Raw genomic sequence first — 9,764 nt, 5'->3', positions numbered from 1 at the left:
GTAGAACATTGGCTGTAGTTTTAGACCATGACGGGGTTTTTTTTCCCTCTCTCCACATTTCTACTTGTCATTTTCTGGGTTGACCAACAACGAGGCGGCGGCTTAATTGAATTTGCAGCCTGTCAGGTGATGTTTTTGCACTCGGACAATCGAACAACTTGCAATGCAAAAAGCTGACTCACTGACAGTATGGCGTTCATCCGATTTAAAAAATAATAAAAAAAAAAAATTCCACATGACCGCTGAACTGGCCTTTCCCGCTTGAAATCCGGACGTCTCACGTTTAGAATTTTAGCAGTGACCTCTTAAACCCTTTCACATACTTTTGGAATCATGACCTCACGCTGCCATTGCGGCACATAATGAGACACATGTGGCCCGGCATAGGCGAAAAGGCCCAGGTGGTGTGCGCAAATGGAAAATAAAAAAAAAAAAAAAAAAAAAAAAAAAAAAACACACTTAGCGTACATAGCATGCTTGGCTACGACAGAAGAGCCTGAATTATGTCATTGCTTTGCTATAAACTAAATATTTAGGCAGCTACCAGATGGATGTCTTTGAAGATGCTACATTTGGAGACAAGAACTATGTCTTAGAGGAGTGGTTCCCAAACTTTTTTTTTTTTTTGGAGATGAAATTTTCAGCTTCCAAAATTATGCAGGGGTCTCAAACTCAATTTAACTTGGGGCCACTGGGTGCGGAGTCTGACTGAGACCGTACATGGACTTATGTGGAATTAAAACTAGAAATTAAAAACAATCCTACCTCCTGAAACATCTTTTTTAAACACAAAATAAGATGGACGGACGGTGGTTTTTACAACTTGTGTGTAAAACTACAAAAAAAAACAAACAAAAAAAAAACTCCTTGGCAACACTGCTGCTTTTCTCATCGAAAATTGTTTCTCTGCTTGCATCAACCCCGGCCGATGTCACACACCCATCTAACCCACCGTGATTGATCTGCTGCGCACACAACACTGTAAAAGTGCCATCCGTATAAAACTCAAGGGCCACGCTACCATTATACTTTCATATTAAGGTGGGGGGCGCAAAACATAATCTCATGGGCCGCAAATGGCCCACGGGCCGCATGCTTGAGACCACCGCTTTATTGGTTATCAACAAAAACATGAACAGCTGAGAGTAACATTATTTAGAATAATGAAAATAATAATATCGTAATAATGAAAAAAGGCACGATGGTAAAGCGTTGGCCTCACAGTTCTGAGGTCCCGGGTTCGATCCCGGCCCCGCCTGTGTGGTGTTTGCATGTTCTCCCCGTGCCTGCATGGGTTTTCTCCGGGAACTCTGGTTTCCTCCCACATCCCAAAAACATGCAACATTCATTGGACACTCCAAATTGCCCCTCGGTGTGATTGTGAGTGCGGCTGTTTGTCTCGATGTACCCTGCAATTGCCTGGCAACCAGTTCAGGGTGTACCCCGCCTCCTGCCCGGTGACAGCTGGGATAGGCTCCAGCACTCCCCGCAACCCTCATGAGGATAAGCGGCAAAGAAAATGGATGGATAGATCACACAATGGCTCCCCTACTCAGTTTGAGTGTGAACATCTAAATTTCAGCTCCCCTACACAGTCCGAGTATGAAAGTGTCAATTTCATAAAAAAATAATAAAAATAAATACATTTCCTGAGTGTCCAGAAAAGCCCCCCCCCCCCACACACACACAGCTATTTCTGTTTGACCCAGTTTTATATCTGCTTTGTCCATATTTTGTTAAAACTACCCCATTTCCTCTGATTAGTTGCCTCCATGTGGGAGGCGCCAAGATCGTCACTAGTGACATAGTTAAGCTCGATAAATTGGAATGACCCAATTTCAGGCGTCTCGGCGGAAAACCTTCTGGAACTCAGAAATCTCTAGACAATTGTAATTCATATTTAACGTTTACGCATACTGAGACACCGAATGTAGTGTGTACATTAAATGTGTACATTTGTGACACTAGGAAAAAAAATGTGGCAAAACACAGCCCATAGATAATTTAATTATAACACAATAAAAATAAATCATGTTGTGCATGGACATACTTCCTGCATTCATTCTCGTAATTTGAATTTAACTGTACAAGATAATTGATTTTCCTAAGAGTCAACATGGAACAAACTGAACCTCGGAACCACAAAATCGATATGAAATGAATACATGGATGGATGGATATTCACGTTTATTGAGCCGTCCCTGTATTTTGTCCCGCCACGTCTGTAATTTCAGACAAATATGAACACATTTTTGACTGCAAAGAGGCTAATACAATGCTGGAAACACACAATTGTGACAATACTGGGCAAGACTGTCAGCGAGAACGCGGCCTAACATTTGATCCAAACAGGTGTGGTCCAGTGATCGTATGGATCGGGTTGCCTATTCATCACCGTGTCCGACTAAGTAAGCAGCAATCTCCACATCCATGAACACCACGAGTGCTTCGAATAATCTTCAAACATTGTTTATGTTAAAGCTAAAGGCTCCGACGCAAACGATCCAGATAAAAAAAAAAAAAAAAAAAAAAAAAAAACACTCAAGACGATGAAACTCTACCCCACCGCCAAAACCACCCCCGAAGGTCACCAGACAAGCCGCTGATAATGTACTGCATGAACTATCACAAGTGACGCAATTATGAAGCCCATAAAAATGCTTTTAGAGGCAAAAAAAAGCTATTAAGGTGATTTACGAGCACAACCGCAATGTTTACTGTAAAATATTGAATGGACTGCATGTCAAATGGACTTTACAAGAACACGACGACTTATTATTCCTTCATTTTGATAAGTTTGTTTTGAAAACACGACAATCGCCACGAGGCTTTTGGAAAGTTGACCTACAGGCTCACCATAATCAATGTTCAAGGTGGAAATTTGATAGGATAACGGTCAACTTGTTTGTCATTAAAAAAGTGCAAATAATGTCTCCACTGTGGCAATTCGGGAAACTAGGTATTGGGCTATTTTGGATATATTTTTATTCACTAAAAGTACTCTGCTTTGTCTATGGAAAATAAAAGAATAAACCTGGATGTGAATGTAAAAGGAAATTTGTAAGTGTAGTTTTAAATTAAATTATATCCTTTTTTGGGGGGAAAAAAAGCTTGACTATACAGTAAATGTGTAAATTAAGATTTTAAAAATGAAAACATACAGTATCTGTAATTTTTACAAGTCCAAACGGAATTTACACTATTTGTTTCTGTGTGTGTGCATTAACTGTGTGTTGTTACACTAATCTTGTACCCTAATCTTAAAATTTAAAAAAAATTCTTGTTTCGTTAACTTCAACGAAAAATACCATTTTGAAAAAAAAATTGAACAGAATTTATTGCACTATATTTATTTAAAAATAGAAGTTCATAATTTTATCTGGAGGTAATTTAAATGGTATTTTTCACAAAATATTACAAGACTCAAAAAATAACTGTAGAATGAGAGGCGATCTTAATTAATAGTATATTAAAATATTTCTGCACTGAATTCCGCATTCATCCTATTCGTAGCACAACTAAATGCGTGAATTTCTGCCGTTTATTACTTTGTTAAATCCAGAAATGCCTTCAATCTCTTAGGCAAAAAAAAAGGATAAAATTCGACAAAGATCATAACTAAAATTTCAAATTAGATTCCTCGTTAGCTTACAAAAATGACCAAAAAAAAAAAAAGTTTCTCGACTTATTGAAGCTATCCGTCCGTCGCCAGTATAGCGCGGAATGCTAATTGTCGCAATTATGCTTCGTCCCTGGTTACAAGACGCGTCCAGAGAGGAATCAATCATTTCGAGGGGGCAGCTGCCCCGACAGAAAAGGATTCTGGGAACAGCGCCGTCCGCCGCCCAGCTCCGTCCAGTGGCCATCAGAGTCCTGCAAGACCAACTGTGTAAATATATGCATATGTGCGTGCGCGTACACATGCCGTAGACCACCACCATGACACTATTAAACAGAGAAAGACAACTGCTACTGCCAACCCCCCACCCCATGTACATACACATGGCTAGCACACCCGAGCAGGTGTGTGTAATGTCCACTTCATTCGGCACGTCTTGATGACATTAAAACTTTTACCTCCATGCGCGGAACGAAAACATACAGGGTTGCAACAATGTTAAAAACTGATTACGAAAACATTTGATGAGATATGTTAATATGAGTAAGACATCTACCTGCCAAGACATTTATAGAGACGAAGGGTGTCAAACTCATCATATTCATGCACAAAATTTATGTACTAGTTTTGGAGTCAGAAATCAAGTGTAATGGGTTTTTCAACTATTGTTCATGTTTGGTAACACAAAAACCTCTCAACACTATGCTTTATGATATAACAAGTTCAAATTTCGGAACAAATTTTAACAAAAAAAATCATGGAAGTTGACAAATGATTTGCCTTCGCGGGCCACGTAAAATCATGTGGCGGGCCGGATCTGGCCCCCCGGCCTAGAGTTTGACACCTGTGATGTAGATGGAAACAATATTAGACCAAATCTTTGATAACTCCTCAGCTTGCAATAATTTCCAGTGGTGTCAACATTTCATTCAAATTGTAATACCTAAATATGTGTGTGTGTGTGTGTGTGTATATATATATATATATATATATATATATATATATATGCGCGTTAAACTGTAACTGTGCCAACTTTGTTAGGCTTCATGTTACAAAGTTTAGTCAATCGTGGGCTGGCTGGTGGAGGGGGAGAGCGGATTGTACCATTCACGCCATAGCAGATCTGCGTATTATAATTAGGGCTACCGGAATAAGCTATTTTGAGAATTTTGTTCTACCGATTATCCCATCGATTAAAGGCCTCTTTACGCTCGCGGATACGACGACTGCACTGACGTTTTTAGTTTGCCTTTATACTCCAGTGCAGTTTTGAAAATGTGTGGTAGTTCTTCTCTATGTCAGAGACGTCGCTACGGCTGACATTGGCTAGAACGACAGCGTGGTGCTTCCACAGCTGATTTTGGTCATTTGCGGAAGCCATTTTTCACTTTCCTTTCCGTAACAAGGAAGAAAACAACAACAATGGATGTTAATTGGCTAACCGTTAGCCAGTTTGGGTTCTGTCTATTGACTCACTGTCTGTGTGTAGTCATGGCTACATCATCTTGTGAATGAATGTGCTTATTACATGATAATTTTGTGACTGTGTTTTAGTAAAGCGATTGAAAGCGCACCAGCAGCTGTGTCTATCCTTGACCACAGACGGGTGGTACCATTCATGCTGTATCGTGTGTGTGTGATCATCTAAACTAGTAAGTATCGTAATTTCTCGAAAATAATGCAGTTTTTTCCAAAAATATTTTCAAAAACTCAATAGAGAGCATTATATTTAGGTATGGCTGAGAGATAAAAAAAAATACAATCAATACAGTCATACACAGGTACATAGAGTGGGGAAAAAAATGTATACAAATACATTTCGATATGATATTTGATGTATTATGTCACGCATTTATATAAATTACAGTAATGTGCGCCACCAACCTGAACTCTGACCTTCTCGGGGGAAGTGGAGGGCGCTGCCTTTTTTGATCGTTAGCGTAACATATTTTTTTCTACCGGACCAAACATCAGAAACGACAGCCCGTGAGTTTGTTTTAACTTAAACGAAGACAAAAAATATCAACGACAAGGGCTAGTTGTGCAGCCACTTTTAAAAGAAATGTGACCTCACTCTGGGCGATGACTCAGCCAAACCAGAACCAAAACAACGTGAGCTATCTGCTAACAGCTATCTAACAAAACTACTTAGTACGATCGTAAAAGGCACATTTAAACACAAAAAAACGGCAGAGCGCAAACAATTGAAATGCTCGCTTTTTTTTTTTAAGTCCCCATTACACTCATTTCAACGTAGTTTGAGGTCTCATTTTGATTGCGACCTGATGCTATGAAGAGCTGCGATGAACGGGGGCATGAGGCTGCGCTGGTAGCACGGTGGACCTTCCCCTCAAAGTGAGGAATAAAGGGAACCAAGACTAATAGAATCCAAAAAAAATGCTTCCTCACAAACGCCATGATGACATACGGATAGCAGCAAATTAGTGCTGCGGATTGTACATTGGTAGAAGGGTTTTCCTGATTTATTTTTTTAGATGAACTTTAGGGGCATGCATTATACAGTACTTCAGGACACATTATACTCGAGAAATTGTTAAGTTTCTTTCGGCTTGTCCCGTTGGGGGGGTCGCCACAGCATGACATCTCAAATGAACGCTCATATTTGTTTGGCAGTTTTCATGCTGGATGTCCTTCTTGACGCAACCCCTCTTGGGCAGTGGAGGCCCCAGTGAGGTACAAACTCACGACCCCTGGTTTACCAAACCAATGCTCTAACTACTGAGCTATGGGATCATCTAAACTAACCTTGAGAAATTGGTTGATTGTTTTAAAATAATTAATCGCGGGCTAGGTCTGGTTTACTTGTGTGAACCCTATCTACACAACAGACCAGTAAGCTACCACTGTCAATATACAATAGTGTGTCAGCTTGGAGACAAATTAAAACTTTGTTATACTTCTTTTTTTGTGTAAGATATGTTTTTTTTTTTTTTTAACTCAATAGCAAATTAACAACAAAAATTCAACTGCTCTTCCTGTTATTTCATACAGTGACAATTGCCGCTTCTACATTGAGAGACGCGTCAGTAAATCTCAACAATAAATGAGCTAGTTCCTGTTTTATTACCTCCAGGGAGGTTTTCATTGGCTTGGATTTGTCCGCTTGCATGCAACCGCCTGCCTTTCAAACGACGCTCCAGAATCCCCCTCCATTTACTTTTGGTAGCAATGTAAAGAAAATAACGATTACCTCAACATTTATAGGGATCAAGTAAAAGAACTTTAGGTGACAAAAAAAAAGAATGAATAATAATTGCATGGAAACAACATATCCCATAAAACTACAATATGTTGCATTAAAACAGGCATAATAAATTAAAAGAAAAAGTTTATGTAAAAACTTGCAAATCTCAAGCTTATTGTGTAAAAATGTCAAACGTATGACGCAAACCCATTTTGTTATAGAATAAAGCTTACATAAAAATAAAACATTTCACAGGAACATTAAAAAATAAAATGTTAAGAAAAAGGAAGAAAATGTGGAGCATACCACACAACCTCATTATGGAAATGAAAACTATGTAAAAACATTTCTTAGGAAATCACAAAAATGTAAAACAGAAATCATACTTGGTCAAAATTGTGAAACTTACCAAAATGGGTAAAAAGGTCAAAACAAAACTAAATATGTTTTAAAACAAGCTTGCATAAAAATCTCAAGCACAGTGCGCAAAAACAGAACATAATTTCGAAAAAACAAAAAGTCAAAAAAGTACAAACAAAACATTAAGTTGCAAACAAAAACCCAATTGTCAACAATATTACATTACAAACATTGTATACAAGACGACAGATTGCTTAAAATGTTAAACTATGTTTCAATGTCAAACGAGTAAAAAAATAAATAAATACACAATTCGAAAATAGCATGTTAAGTCAACCAAAAATACATTTCATAAAAATATCAACCATAACGTCCTGCTTTAAAATGTGAAGAATTAAAAATGAAAAAAAAAAAAAAAAAGAACATTACATAAAACTCAAGTAACAAGGTAAAACCCAGTGGGAAATGTAACATATCTAAAAAAAAAACATTAATTAGTAACAGCAACTGGCTCCCTTTCTGATGCTTCTAAACTGACAAACATTTTTGGTTTGAGATCTTTCTATCATGAAAATGAACCATAAAATGTGAAATATTGCATTTGGGGGTCGAGCCTACCACTGGAGGAATTTTAAACTCCGTTACGCGACCAAACATACATGTTGGGATGCCAACCTGTAAACATTTTACGGCTGTTTCCAGACATTTTGGCATTTACGTGTTAGAGTGGAGGCACAATAGAGATGAGAGGGTAAAAAAATATAATAAAATAGTGTACTTTAGGTCTTTTGCGGTTATCAGACAATGGGCCGCACACCCCGAAATGTTTGCTCCCCTCCCCGCTAAAATGAATGACTTCCCCCGCCGAACTCTCCTCCGGCGTCGGCCCAATTTTTGACTTCACCCCCCCTCCCCTTCCCAGTCTTTGTCGCCTCATTCCCGGCTTAAAAAGTCCAGGCTTACGTGGCTCTACGCGGGGGAGGACAGCAACGAGTCTCCTCAAGTTGCTCGGCTACGGTTTGAACAAGACGGGGGGGGGAGAAAGGAGGCGACCACCGCGTCCTCTCCACCATTGTTTGTTGAGCCCATCCACGACGAAGCTAACCTGCCCCTTTTCTCCTTTTCTTCCCTCTTTTCCAAACGCTTTCCCGTCAAGCCCGAGCCGGCGCAGCTCACGCGACCCCAACCCTCGGGTTTAAACACATTTGAAAGCGAAAACGAGTACTTACTTATAGCAGAATGTCCATGGAGCTATTTGTCTCACTTTCCACTTTCTTTCCGCTTGGCCGTGGAAGCCCCCCCCCCCCCCGACAAGCCAACCAACCTTACCCCGCCCATCGCCGCCTGCCCGCTGGGAAGGGAGGCGGAAGAGGCGGGGCCAGGCTCCGAGTTTAAACAGCAACCGGACAACGTTTAGTATTCAAAATTATTAAAAGACACATCCACTACACTCACATTGCACTCAGTTTTTTTCTTTGTTCTATTACATTTTTCCACAAAATAAATCCTTAATAATAATAACAATAATAATAATAAAGCTGTTGCTATTTTTAATGTATATCTAAAAATGAAAATAAAATGTGCATGAAAAAAATGTACACATAAGCTATTTTCTTCTTCACAATTCTATATATCCATCCATCCATTTTCTTTGCCGCATATCCTCACAAAGGTAGCGGAGAGTGCTGGAGCCTATCCCAGCTGTCAAGGGGCACACCCTGAACTAGTTGCCAGCCAATCGCAGGGCACACAGAGACAAACAGCCGCACTCACAATCACACCTTGGGGCAATTTAGAGGGTCCAATTATTGTTGCATGTTTTTGGGATGTGGGAGGAAACCGGAGTGCCCGGAGGAAACCCACGCAGGCACGGGGAGAACATGTAAACTCCACACAGGCGGATCCAGGATGGAACCCGGGACCTCGGAACTGTGAGGTACCAGCTGACCCACCGTGCCGCCTAAAATTCGACATACTTTTGTAAAAACATTATGACAAATATATATGCACATTATTAAAATGCATTTGACGGAAAATTAGAGATAAGCTTCTTCTTCTTTTCCTTTCGGCTTGTCCCGTTAGGGCACAGGTGTCAAACTCAAGGCCCGGGGGGCCAGATTCGGCCCGCCTCAAAGTTTCTTACACAAAAATAAAATAAAACAAAAAATAAACATTTCCCAAATTGAAACCACCCCATTCCCTGTCACGCTTATCGTCACGAGGGTCACAAGTGTGCAGCCAGCTAGCACAACAAACCATTCACACCTACAGACAATTCAGAATTTTCAATCAACCCACCATTAATACTTTTGGAATGTGAAGAACCAGAGTTCCTGAAAACAAAAACGGGGAGAACATGCAAACGCCACACGGGAACGGCAGAGCCTCAATTTGAACGCATGACCTCTGAACTGCGAGGTTGACGTTCTAACAGTCAGCGGTCAGCCACTGTGCTCCCTCCAAAATTTCAACATAACGCAAATGTTAACCTTTTACTCGTCTTTGTTCTGCAGCGAGTTCCCAAGGTCGAGCCTCAAAATTTGAAAAATTAAATCAATGGCTCCCTGAAACGTATCCAGT

Source organism: Syngnathoides biaculeatus, chromosome 13 (genome assembly GCF_019802595.1).
Source record: "Syngnathoides biaculeatus isolate LvHL_M chromosome 13, ASM1980259v1, whole genome shotgun sequence".
Lineage (NCBI taxonomy): Eukaryota > Metazoa > Chordata > Actinopteri > Syngnathiformes > Syngnathidae > Syngnathoides > Syngnathoides biaculeatus.
The sequence above is the reverse complement of the archived record's forward strand: the minus strand, read 5'-3'. Positions refer to the sequence as shown.